The following is a 13,833-nucleotide window of genomic DNA, read 5'->3' as shown; positions in this document are numbered from 1 at the left end:
CCTCAGCCATGCCCTATGCCTTCACGTGTAAATCTCCCTTTTGGTCCCTAATCGGTCTTATCCCTCCTCTAACTACCCGTTTACTATTTATATGCCGATCGAAGACTTTTAATGACTTGATGAAGGGATCGAGTTTAACGTATCCAAGTTTGCTGATGATACAAAGCTAGGTGGGAAAGTAAGCTGTGAGGAGGACACAAAGAGTCTGCAAAGGGATGTAGACAGGTTAAGTGTGTGGGCAAGAAGGTGGCAGATGGAGTATAATGTGGGGAAATAAGAGGTAGGAAGAACAGAAAAACAGATTTTTTTTTGAAATGGTGAGAAACTATTAAATGTTGATGTCCACAGAAACTTGGGTGTCCTGGACACCTGAACTCCAGGTTGTACTAACCTAGTATAAGCATCTAAAACCTGATGACGGAGAAAGGCTAAATAAACACTAAGACATGAAACAATGCTTGGTGGTTTCTGAGAGTCAGCAAAGTGGGATGGTTTACGACCATGAGTTGAGATCAGTGGTGCTAACGTACAGAACAATGTAGCCGAATCCTATAAAGATAATTGTAAACAATTTCACATCACCAATTTATAGTCCAGCAATTTTATTTTACCTGCCAGGTCTCACAGAATATACAAATCACCAAAAAAAAACAACAAACAAAAAAAAACAGAGATAGAGAGGTAGAAACATAGTAAAGACAGCAACTGACCCGTTATATTAAAAACAGATAACATTTGTTCGCTGGTGGGGTAACGTGTAGCGTGACATGAACCCAAGATCCCGGTTGAGGCCGTCCTCATGGGTGCGGAACTTGGCTATCAATTTCTGTTCGACGATTTTGCGTTGTCGTGTGTCTCGAAGGCCGCCTTGGAGTACGCTTACCCGAAGGTCGGTGGATGAATGTCCATGACTGCTGAAGTGTTCCCCGACTGGGAGGGAACCCTCCTGTTTGGCGATTGTTGCGCGGTGTCCGTTCATCCGTTGTCGCAGCGTCTGCATGGTTGTCTGCACACTGATTGCCTTGGCAACGGGCAGTTGAAAAAACTGTCTTTACTCACCAAGCATTGTTCTGTGAATTATAAATGCGATTTCATTTCGAGGATTTCATTTTCACATCGTTCACCTGAAGAAGGAGGAAGCCTCCGAAAGCTTGTGAATTTAAAATAAAATTGCTGGACTATAACTTGGTGTTGTAAAATTGTTTACAATTGTCAACCCCAGTCCATCGCCGGCATTTCCACATCATGCCTATAAAGATAGGGCATGCTCCCTTCTCAAATGTTAGAGCTCTCAATTGGAGAAAGTCAGAAGTCCATTGCCACAAAGAGTCCGCAAATGTCAGGTCTGATATACCTGGATTCGCAGACAGGTCAGGTTGTGTTGATTGCTTGTCATTAATGTAATCTGTAGACAGTTGTATTATAATAATAATACTGTTGAATGTAATGTTGAAGACAGCTGTAGTGCAAATCTGTTGTAAGTCAATCTATTAAACTTGCTATTTTGTAACCGCTCGGGCTCAAATCAAGCAGAAGTTATTGTTGATGGTTTAACAACCCATAGTTGCGACAGTAACGGGAGAAATCCGCTAAAAACATTCACTTCAGAGAAAAACATCATACCCATAGTTTATATTTTCACATGTTCTTTTTTGCAGTTCTAACCAAAGTCCAAACATCTAATGTCCATGTGTTTTTCAGACGTTTACCGTCCTGTTATGTATTTTGAGCAGTTTCCTGCATAAATCAACATCGCACCCATAGTTTATATTTTCACACGTTCTCTTCTGCAGCTCCAATGGAAGTCTAAACACCGAAAGTCTAAGTGTTTTTCAGGAGTTTCCCCTCCTGTTATGTATCTTGAGCAGTTTCCCACATCCTTTTCCTGTGATGTGATAATTCTGGGTGCAGAATGAATGTAATTGGATTTGCTGCAGTCCGCTGACAGCAGGCGATGGAAGCGAGCGCCGTGCTGCCGCTGACAGGTGAAGGAGACTTCTGATGCTGCCTGACATCCGGTGGGGGTGGGCGGGGATTTGAAAGTCAACCCATTCCACGAATATCGGAGATATAAAGCGGTGCTTGACAAACATCGATATAAACAAACACCTATTGCAATACGCAGGCCTCGTGGCGCAACGGTAGCGCGTCTGACTCCAGATCAGAAGGTTGCGTGTTCAAATCCCGTCGGGGTCACAGTTTTTTCCCTTTGAGCTGGTTTGTATAATTCTGCAATTAATGTTTTCTTTGCGTCTTCACAATTAACAGAATCCTGCTCTAAAGTCTGCCTCTGGTTCCCCAGTGTCAGGGAGGGAAGCACCTGATGCACTCATTTATTTAATGTAACGAACAGAAGACAAACACAAGTCTTCGTTCAAAAACCACCCTGCAGGTGGACACATAGTGAGACAAACACAGGCCAGAGATGCAGAGAGTATCCGGAAACATCGGGAAATAGTCAAGAGAAATAGATTGTGCGCTTTGTTATCAGAAAATTGTCTGAACCTCCACGGAAAATGAAAGGGCTTTTTTTGGTCGGTTTCCCATTGCACCGGAGAATTCAGGAGAACTTGGTAGATGGTTGGTTCGGTTCCCTTGTCCCCACCAGCGGAAAAGTTTTGTCGATCCCACTCTCCGAACTCCTTTCAAAAGCCACTCTGTCCAAAGCAAATACATCCTTCCAAATTAAAAGGGAATAAAACTTGAAATGAGCGTCACTGTGGATCAGTTTTCTCTCACTCAAATTTATCTGTTCAATGAAGTAAAAGATGCAGCTTACAAAGAATAAGGGAGCAGACACTGTCTCCCTTTTTGGCAGGAGAAGAAAATCGATGTGGATGTTTCTGGAGACCAAGTTCCAACATAATGTTTCCACCCGGGAACCGATCGAACCAGGAACCTTTCGCGTATAAATCGAACGTGATAACAGCTATACTACGGAAATAGATGGCACTTTGTCAACACAATGGGCAACTGAATGGTGTCCTCTCTCTGCTTGTACTTGGAATGTGTTGTTTCAAGAACAGCAAGAGATGCAGACAGTGGCTGCTCCCCCTTTTCTTTAAAAACTCTCAGGGTGGTGGGTTTGAGCCCCACGTTGGGCGAGTACCGTTTGAAACTTTTATGCTGCTTCCACCGGTGAGCCCGCGCTCTGACACTTCCCTCCGCCTCCCTCCTTCTCACCGCGCATGATGGGGCCGCGCCCGGGCTGAATCTCTCCAATCAGCTTTCCTACCCTGTCGCAGCATGAAATGGTCCTTATCAAAGTCACAAATGATACTCCATGTGACTACCACCATGATAAACTATCCCTCCTCATCCTTCTCAAATACAATATCTCACCGTGCTGTTATGCTGTTAGACGAGTTTCCTCTCTCTGCTCTTATTTGGAATGTTGCTTTTCCGTCTGACAACAATTAGTATCATCGTATTATGTTAGTCCACAAGAGGAGATCATTCGGCCCATCGTGCCTGTGCCGGGTCAAACAAACGTATTCGTTCAAAATTCGTTCAGAGATGGATTGAGTGCCTTGTTGTCAGAAAATTGGCTGAACCCCCACAGTCGACAGCTTTCCTCCTCGCTATCAACCACTTGGCCTATTTTTGTGTCACCCGCAAATTTCTGAATCATGTCCCCGAAGTTTCGGTCCAAATCGTTAATGTAGAGCATAAAAAGCAAAGGACCAAGTACCGAGCCCTGCGGCACCCCACTGGAAACAGCCTTCCAGCCACAAAAACACCCGTCGACCATTACACTTTCCTTCCTGCCACTGAGCTAATTTTGGATCCAACAAGCCACATTCCCTTGGATCCCATGGTCCTTTACTTTTTTGACCAATCTGCCATGTAGGAACTTTTCAAAAGCCTTGCTAAAATCCATGTAGACCACATCAATTGCGCTACCCTCATCGATCCTTCTTATCACCTCCTCGAAAAATTCAATCAGGTTAGTCAGACACGACCTCCCCATAACAAATCCATGCTGACTGTCCTTGCTTCGTCCGTTCCTTTCGAAGTGACAGTTCATCCTGTCCCTCAGAATTGATTCCAATAATTTGAAATGGAGTCTTTCTCCTGCTTGCTGCAATAACAGATAAGGTGGTGCTGAGTACGCAAGCACGGCTAGCTCAGTCGGTAGAGCATGAGACTCTTAATCTCAGGGTCGTGGGTTCGAGTACCATTTTAAACTTTTATGTTGCGTTCACTGGCCAACGGTGCAGAATTGATGCAGAATGAAACGTTAGATTTGTAGTCGGGATGGCCGAGCGGTCTAAGGCGCTGCGTTCAGGTCGCACTTCTGACATTGCTTATTTTTGCGAAGACCTGAAAATATTTCATTTGTGGATTGGGCTGCAGCTGATTTTTCGACCAAGTTGATTTGCTCCTCCCACAAAAGCAACTGGCTTTGTGATGGAAATGTGACTTGAGAAGTTTCAAACGGTGAAATGTTTGACATATTAATGACCTGGACAAAGAAATAGAACAGCAGTGGGAAACAATAAAAACGGTGATCAATAGAGTCCAGGAGAAATATATCCCACTAAAAAGCAAGAACAAACCAGCCAGAAATGACACACCAGGGATGAATAAAGAAACAAGGGCAAAATTGAATCTGAAGAAAAAGGCACACACTAGACAATAAAGGAGAGAGGGGAATGTGAAAAGACTGGGAAAGAAGTCTAAAGAACTATTAGAAAGGCAAAAAGGAATATCAAAAAAGCAAAGTATTCGAGACACATCAACAGCCAAAGAAAGTTTCGGATAGGAATAGGGTCACTAAGGGATACACACGACAAACTCACAGGCAATGACAGCGAAATGGCAGAAATATTAAATAATCACTTTGCTTCAGTATTTAACAGGGAGACTGGTATTGTGGGCGTGACAGTAGAAGAAGAGATCAAAAAGATATGTGAAGACATTTAAGATCGAAAGGGTGAGATAATTGATAAACTAATCAATCTTAGAGAGGAAATTTCCAGTTAGGAGCCAAACCAGAGTTTCAAACCGCTCAGCCACGCTAATTTCCGTATTACTGTTCAGGAGATCATTTCACAGGGACACGATTACTGCGCTCCATTTAGGGAGGCTCAGTGAAAGGCGGAAATTGATCTATTAATCGAATCATAGAATAAGACAGCGCCATTCGGCCCATCGTGCCTGTGCCAGCTCTCTGAAAGAGCTGTCCAGTTAGTCCCACTCGCCTGCTGTTTCCCCATAGCCCTGAAAATGTTTCCATCCAAGCGTTTATCCAATTCCCTTTTGAAAACTGTGAGTTAAGAAAAACAATATTGAAAGTGGTGCTGGGGCCTCTGCAGCGTCGATGTAGAGTGTGTGATGATTGAAGTTATTAAGATGGTTGCTTTACACATGGTATGTTGTGCAATCATCCTGAAATACCTTCAATATCCAATACAAATTGAATTGCAAACCTGACGGACCAACACTGGAAAACAAGCCACGAGTGAACGCAAATCATCTGGGACCCGTTTTTAGCCTCACGGCACTTTAAATAAAGTGAAATAACTTTGCATTGAAAGGATTTGGAACTTGCGTCTGTGCCTTTATCTGTTCCATTTCTTAAAGTTGCTGGCGTCTGATGATGAACACGCCTCTGCTCCCTCTATTGAACAAGAAAGGAGGTGTTTGACGTTGACGGGACCTGTTGGTTCTGAGCTCATCCTTTGCATTGAGTGGGTTCGCGTCCTTTAAACGGCGTCAACTTTTGCCCAGCGGTGAACTTCACAGCAAACAAGTTCATCACCGTCTCACCGCGGGCACTGACTGACAGGTTTATCGTTATTTCTTTCAGACCGAAATAAATAGGAACCGTGATTTTAAATTTGCACTAAGTGATTTTTAGGTAGTCGCCTTTAAATGTTTCAAAGGCGACTCCGAAATTATGATAGTCCGGCCATTTCACCAGCCGTGTTCAAAACAGAACATGTCTCTAACTTTCGCGTCTTTTTTCGAAAGGCAAAAAACATATTTCCCATGACCTCTGAAGGATGGACAAGTACATTTCAGAAAGCAGAAGCAAGTTCACCAGCCTTTTAATCCGGAGTCAGATCTTTGCGCCACGCACTCTGAAGACAGGATCCTGGATGTTATTATATTTTTGAATGTTTCTCAAACACCGTTTCATATCTTGGTTGAATGGATGAGGCTTATCAAATCTCCGCCAGATCCCACCGGTAATGAGACAGTATTGGAAGCAGCCTTCACCCCCAATATCACGCTGGCTTTCATTGCCTGCTCTCAGCGGACTCCAATAACAGGGCTTGGAGATATGGACTTTGTTCACATTTAATCACCAATGTGAATCGTTAAATATTTCATCCTTTTTAATGGGGACAACGTTTCAAAATATTTCCGCCCGGTTTCGAATCGGGGACTTTTCGCGTGTTAGGCGAACGTGATAACCACTACACTACGGAAACCTGACACCTCCAACCTCGTGATAGGGATATAACCCCTCAGCCAAACTAATTTCCGTATTACTGTCCGGGAGCTCATTTCACAGGGATACATTTACTGCGCTGTATTTCGGAAGGCTGCAGAGAAGGATCGGTGGAGATGGTCAGGCAGGGAATCCCAGAGCATCGCGCCGAAACAAACATTTCACTGTTTTTTTTTCATGTGCCTGATATCCGACCGCAGTGTAAATTATGGCGAATCAGGCATGCTCAGATGACATTGTTCACAGAGTGTTTTCTTGCAGCCAAATCACACATTAGAAAACTTGAAATGAGATGAAGAGATCGGAGCCATTTAAAGTGCTCCCAGTTGCTGCTGATCAGGAATTGAAACATGGCATCGGCTTCAGTGCGATCAGAATGAGGCAATGAATCAAAAAGTGGGACGAAAAAGGTGCAATTTTCGTCCCTGGGTGGGCTCGAACCACCAACCTTTCGGTTAACAGCCGAACGCGCTAACCGATTGCGCCACAGAGACCGTCTGGTCCTTTGCTTGCAAGATACACTAAAGCACCGTGTCACCGAGCCAAAGTTACATGTTGCAGCCACAGAAATGCAATTGTCCACTATCAGTGTTACTTTTCCAGAAATAAAAGATGGGACATTGCTTGTGGAAACATGCAAACGGTCTGGTCTCGCTCAAAGCATCGATATCACCGACAACCAGCTCTCCTGCAACCGGCGCGCCCACCGGTGCTTTGTCTGTTAGTTAGTTGCACTGTGGGAGATCCTTCGCCACACTGACTGCAGCGGTTTAAAAAGCCGGCTCACCACCACCTTCTCAAGGGCTTTTTGGGATGGGCAATAAATGCCGGCCTCGCCAGCGACGCCCACATCCCATGAACGAATAAAAAGAAAATATTCTGAGCGTCCTGATGCTGATGTCAGGTTTTGATCCCTGATCTGCAGTAACTGGGAGCTGAAATATTAATTGTACCGAATGCAAACACTCCCTGATATATTTAACACTCTTACATGCCTTCCCTGCTGGCCTCGTCGTTCGGCTTCGGTGTTTTCATCACGGCGGCCTGGGTTGGGAATATGCTGTTACAAAAAAGAATTGCCAATTTTGTCGAATCACAGCAAACTTACGGCACAAAAGCAAGCCATTCGGCCCATCCTGTCCGCACCGGCCGGAAATGAGCTACCCAGCCGAATGCCACTTTCCAGCACTCGGTCTTTCACCTTGTAGGTTACGCCACTTCAAGTGCATATCCAAGTATTTTTTTAAATGTCACGAGGGATTCTGCCTCGACCACCCAGTCAGGCAGTGAGTTCCAGACCCCTACCACCCTCTGGGTGAAAAAAATTCTCCTCAGCTCCCCTTAAATCCTTCCACCAATCATTTAAAATCTATGCCTCCAAGTTATTAACCTCCCTGCTAAGGTAAATAGGTCCTTCGCCTCCACTCTGTCTGGGCCCTTCATAATTTTGTACACCTCAATTAAATCACCACTCAGCCTCCTCTGTTCCAAAGAAAACAACCCCTGACTATCCAATCTTTCCTCACAGCCAACATTCTCCAGCCATGGCAACCTCCTCGTAAATCTCCTCTGTACCCTCTCTAGTGCAATCGCAGCTTTTTTGACCAGTCTGTCATTTGGGACCTTGTAAAAGCCTTGCTAAAATCCATGTTGACGACATCAAAGTACTCCAGGTGTGTTCTCACCAAAGCCCTATTTAATTGCAGCAAGACTTCCTTACTCTTATACTCCAACCTCCTTTCAAAAAGGCCAACATACCATTTTTCTTCCTAATTGATTGCTGTTCCTGCATGTTAACTTTCTGTGATTTGTTTACAAGTTCACCAAACTCCCTCTGAATACCGACATTTATTGGACTCTCACCTTTTAAAAAATATTCTGCTTTTCTATTCTTCCTACCAAAGTGGACAATTTCACATTTTCCCACCTTATACTCCAACTGCCACCTTCTTACCCAATCACTTAACCTGTCCACCTCCCTTTGCGTCCTCCTCACGGCTTACTTTCCAACCGACCTTTGTATCATCAGCAAACTTAGATACATTGCACTCGGTCCCCTCATCTCAGTCATTAATATAGATTGTAAACAGCAATTGCAACTTAAATTGTCCGCCCAGGATCGAAAGCAGGGCCGTTCGCGTGTAAAGCGAACTGGTAACCGCTGCTGACTTATACTGGGCAGAGGGGAACTGACCAGTCACCTCTCTCTGCTCTGATTGGGACATTTTTACTTCTCTTTAAACAACATCTCTCCTGTCCCACACTAAAATCATGGACCAGAATCATAGAATATTACAGCACAGAAGGAGGCCATTCGGCCGTGTTGCCCTGCCTACTCTTTGAAAGAGCTGTCCAATTTAGTCCAAAAAACCCAGCCTTTTCCCCGTAACCTTGCAAATCAGTTCTCTTCAAGTACCTGTCCAATTGCCTTTTGAAAGTTCCTATGAAAGCTGCTTCCACCACCCTTTCAGGGAGTGGCTACCAGATCGGAACAACCCTCTGTGTGAAAAAAAAAATCTCCTCATTTCCCCTCTAGTCCTAAAAGCTCACAATCCTTCTCCACGGATGCCTTTTTACAAACATTTCATTCATCAAAACCAAACAAGATACTCTGGAAAATGTCTTCATTTTCAAGTAATTAATGTTCCGAAGGAGCTCCCTAATTTCCCTCCCCTTTATGAATCAGATCATTCTCATCCGGATCTTTTTCCACATGAACCGGCCTCCCCTCCCAGGGGCTGAGTTCAGAATCTTCGAAGGATACAGCTCAGAAGCAGGCCATTCGGGCCATCGCGCCCGTGCCTTATCCAACAAACCATGTACCAGATTCTCCTGAATTCCAGGGTGTGGAACGAAAGCGAACAACAAAAGCCCTGACATTCGACCGTGGAGGTACAGGCAATTCTGTGACAAACCGGTTTGTCTTTTTCCCGGTTTTTCCCTGTCTATCTGACTGCGTTTATCTCTGTGCGTGTGGAGCTGCAGGCTGATTTTGAATTCATAAGTGTGTTTGTGTATGTTTCGTGCAATAAATAAATGAGTGAATCAGACGCTTCTCTCCCTGACACTGGGGAACTAGTGAGGCAGAATTCAGAGCAGGGTTCTGTTTATTGTGAAAAAGGGAATGCAATATGAATTCCGGAATTATTCAGAATTCTACCAGCGCTAAAACCAAATGCGACCCCCGCCGTGATTTAAATACGCAGCTTTCTGATTTAGATTCAGACGCGCTAACGTTGCGCTACGAGGTCTGATGGTAGCGATCGGGTTATTTACCTTTATGAAAGTTTCTCATGCACCATTTCATTTATTTCAGATTTCCAAATCCCGCCCACTCCCACCGGGTATCAGGCAGCCACAGAAGCAGCCTTCACCTGTCCGCGGCAGCATGACTGCAGCAAATCCAATGACACACACCCGGAACCCAGAATCATCACATCACAGGAAAGGAACTGCTCAAAATACATAACAGGACGGGCAGCATCTGAAAAAACGCTGAGACTTTCGGTGTTTGGACTTTGTTCAGGACTGCTAACAGGACGGTGTGAAAATTTAAACTATGGATGTGTATAAATGGATGTCATGCTTCTTTATAAATTGAGTGTTTAAGTTATGTGTGCCATTTATAAATTTATTTTGATTATTTTTACAATATGATATATCTTGTTATAAATATATATGATTGCACCTGTGACACTTATAAATACATTTGGGTGTAACTGCTTGGTGGTTATCATTATATCTCTGTGTATCTGTGTTATGTATTTGTGTGTAATGAAAAGTAAGATATAGAGAAATAAATATCCAGAAAATACATTTACAATATATACCCCACAAAAAAGGAATAACTAAAAGATATATCTAAATAGATTTGTAAGCAGCAGTCATGAAATGCATTTACATCTTACAAATCAGAAATATATTTTCAATCTAACACGGCTGCAGCCCAATATATTTATAACCATCTGTTGACAATGTATAAGTCGGGTTTATGGTTATCGAGTGGTTAGAATTCGGCGCTTTCAGCACTATGGCCCGGGTTTGATTCCCGGTCAGCGCATTTGTTTTTACAAAACAGTTCACTTAATTACGCAAAATTATACAAGTCTCTTAGATGATTCTTTCAATTACCATTAATAAACCCACAACTTTCTGGTTCACACTGAACGAAATGCTAACAAGTTTGCCGAGTAAATGTCGAAACGACGCGAACTTCTCTGACTTTCATCCCTTCTCATTTTACGCACTTTATTTTTGGAGTCTGCTTCAAAGTGTTCAGTGGTGATGAGACGAGGAATCTGGTGCAGCCGTTGTTGAATGTGAAAGGATTGCAGCCCAATTTACACGAGAGAAAGCTCGTGCCTGGAGGTTTGTGAGGAGCAAGTTCCAGCAAATTGTTTCTGTCCCGGGATTAAACCGGGAGTTTTTCGCGTGTGACGCCAACATGATAACCATTACACCACGAAAACACCTATTTAGTCCAGCCCAGGTCAGATGGAAGTGTTAAGGGAGAAAGTGAACTGCTGACTCCCACTTCTGGGGGATGTCCCAAAGCGCTTCATAGAGGTGTAATCAAAAACATGGAATCATGGAATCGCAGGAGTCCATTCGGCCCATCGTGCGTTGGCCAGCTCTTTAAAATAAATGGTGCAATTTTAAAGGGGGTGCAGGAACAGAGAGACCTGAGGGTATACGTACACAAATCTTTGAAGGTGGCAGGACAAGTTGAAGAGATTGTAAACGAAAACGTATTCGGAATTGTTGACTTTATTAATAGAGGCATAGAGTACAAAAGCAAGGAACTTATGCTGAACCTTTATAAATCACTGGTTAGACCCCAGCTGGCCATCACACAATTCTGCCCACCACACTTTAGGAAGGATGTCAAGGCCTTGGAGAGGGTGCAGAGGTGATTTACTAGAATGGTGCCAGTGATGAGGGACTTCAGTGAGGTGGAGAGACTGGAGAAGCTGGGGTTGTTCTCCTTAGAGCAGAGACGGTTAAGGGGAGATTTAACAGGGGTCTTCAAAATCATGAACGGTTTTGATAGAATAAATCAGGAGAAACTGTTTCCAGTGCCAGAAAGGATGGTAACCAGAGGACACAGATTTAAGGTAATTGGCAACAGAGGTGAGATGAGGAGAATGTTATTACGCAGCGAATTGTCATGATCTGGAATGCACTGCCTGAAAGGTTGGTGGAAACAGATTCAATAATAACATTCGAAGGGGAACTGGATAAATACTTGAAGGGGAAAATTTTGCAGGGCTATGGGGAAAGGGAAGGGGAGCGGGTCTAATTGGATAGCTCTTTCAAAGAGTTGGCGCAGGCACGATGGACTGAATGGCCTCCTTCTGTGATGTTTCCATGCTGTGATTCTATGTTATGGAGGATTTTCTGATTCAGTGGATATTCGGGGCAGAGGACCAAGTGGGGATTGAGCTCGACGGCAAGTGTATACAGTTCGTTCAAAGGGCTGAAGCCGACGGTTTCATTCTTCCCGTCGTTTAGCAGCAGGAAATTACTCGGCCATGCAGGCGACTTTTTTTGTCTTCATTCATGGGATGTGGGTGTCAATGGCAAGGTCAGCATTTATTGCCCATCCCTAATTGCTCTTGAGAAGGTGCTGGTGAGTCGCCTTCGTGAACTGCACCTTTCATTGACTGTGTCATTGACATTTTCTGGATAGAGAGAAACTATTTCCGCTGGTTGGGGATTCTAGGACTTGGGGGCACAGTCCAAAAATTAGAGCTACATCTTTCAGGAGTGAGATTTGAAAACATTTCCACACACAAAGGATGGAACAAGTTTGGAACTCTCTTTCCCTAACGGCAATTGATGTTTGCTTAATTGCAAATTTTAAATCTGAGATCGATAGCTTTTTGCCAAAAGAACGTATGAAGGGATAAGGGCCAAAGGCAGGTATATGGAGTTCGATCACAGTTCAGCCATGATCTTATCAAATGGCGGAGCGGACTCGAGGGGCTGAATGGCCTACTCTAATTCCGATGGTACATTTCCCCAAGTGTCTGCTCTCTCCATAGTTGCGACCTTGTGTTTAAAGCATATTTTTGTTTAAAGGTTGGTTTAGGGATGAGCCGGTGGGCGTCAAAACGTGCCGTGGATCGAGACCGGGTTGGTTATTGCGGGAAGAGCAAATCAACTGGGCCGAAAAATCAACTGCAGCTCAAGCAACAAATAAAATAGGAGTCAAAGTAACCAATGTCGGAAGTGGGAAGGAGACTGCGACCTGAAAGCAGTGCCTTAGACCGCTCGGCCATCCTGACGGATAAATAGCACTTTGCCTCGCCACCCTTTCCACATTGAGACCCCCCCGGAGAAAGGTTCATTCACTCGAGTGCTTGGTGATATAAATGATGCTGGAAAGGCTCGGTGAGCGGGATGCCACCTCCCCGGGTTTTCCTGAGCCTATTGTACTTTATTCCTATTTAATCACGGGAATATCCGCAATCAGTAGCCAAAAAGGATTAAAAGCTGAATCACAGAGAAATGGAAATCCTCGTTAAATCTGATAATGCTGTAAGTAAAACTCGCTGGTGGTCCAGTGGTTAAGATTCGCCGCTTTTACCACTGCGGCCGGGGTGCGATTTCCAGCCAGAAGAGCAACTTTTGAACACTTGTTATATTAATCGCATGGAAGAAAAAAAAAACAATATTTTTGTTATTCACCATTAATTAACCGATAACGTTATTTTGCAGAATGAAAGGCCACTGAGGGATGTTGGAAAAGTTTAATAATGTCTTTTGTGCGATGAACTTTTTATTCCTTTTCATTTTACACACTGTATTTTGAAGGGCTCCGTTTAAAATGTTCAGTGCTCGTGAGACCACGAATTTGTGTCGAACTGAACAAAACAGGCTCTTTCACAGAGGACAGAAAAATCTGCCCCAAAATAATGTTCCCGCCCGGGATTGAACCGGGAACCTTTCGCGTGTGAGGCGAACGTGATAACCACTACACTACGGAAACCTCTGATCTGGTTACCAGCCAGAAGTTAGAATGACTGTATTGATTCTCATTCATAACTATTCACTTGATCGAAGTTGCACAAGTCACAAAAGAAAAATGTTCATTTCAAAGTTATTAAACTCCCAAATGTGGCCTGTCTTGTTTGGACAGGGGTTGACCCTGACGTCACAGCCTCAACAAAGCATTTTCTCAACATTTCCATTGGGAACAGGAGGAGGCCATTCAGCCCATTGAACCTGTTCAGCCCTTCAATTAGATCAGAGATGATCTGAACCTCAAATCAATTTATCCGCCTTTGCTCGCTATCCCTCGATACCCTTACCCAACAAAAATCTATCGATCTCAGTCTTGAAAGCTTCAATTGACCCCCAGCATTCACAGC

The 13,833-nt window shown here is 44.0% G+C and overlaps 4 non-coding genes across 4 annotated transcripts; 1 reads left to right on the top strand and 3 right to left on the bottom strand.

Annotated features, from left to right (window-relative positions):
* Positions 1–2,124: 2,124 nt before the first annotated feature.
* trnaw-cca (transfer RNA tryptophan (anticodon CCA)) lies at positions 2,125–2,196 on the top strand. Its single transcript has one exon. It is a non-coding gene; the product is annotated as a tRNA-Trp (tRNA).
* A 4,171-nt stretch (positions 2,197–6,367) lies between these two features.
* trnav-aac (transfer RNA valine (anticodon AAC)) lies at positions 6,368–6,440 on the bottom strand. Its single transcript has one exon. It is a non-coding gene; the product is annotated as a tRNA-Val (tRNA).
* Positions 6,441–6,880: 440 nt separating this feature from the next.
* Positions 6,881–6,954, bottom strand: trnan-guu (transfer RNA asparagine (anticodon GUU)). Its single transcript has one exon. It is a non-coding gene; the product is annotated as a tRNA-Asn (tRNA).
* A 6,424-nt stretch (positions 6,955–13,378) lies between these two features.
* On the bottom strand, positions 13,379–13,451 carry trnav-cac (transfer RNA valine (anticodon CAC)). Its single transcript has one exon. It is a non-coding gene; the product is annotated as a tRNA-Val (tRNA).
* Positions 13,452–13,833: the final 382 nt, after the last annotated feature.

The sequence above is a fragment of the Heptranchias perlo genome, unplaced genomic scaffold (assembly GCF_035084215.1).
Source record: "Heptranchias perlo isolate sHepPer1 unplaced genomic scaffold, sHepPer1.hap1 HAP1_SCAFFOLD_55, whole genome shotgun sequence".
NCBI lineage: Eukaryota > Metazoa > Chordata > Chondrichthyes > Hexanchiformes > Hexanchidae > Heptranchias > Heptranchias perlo.
The sequence above is the reverse complement of the archived record's forward strand: the minus strand, read 5'-3'. Positions and strand labels throughout refer to the sequence as shown.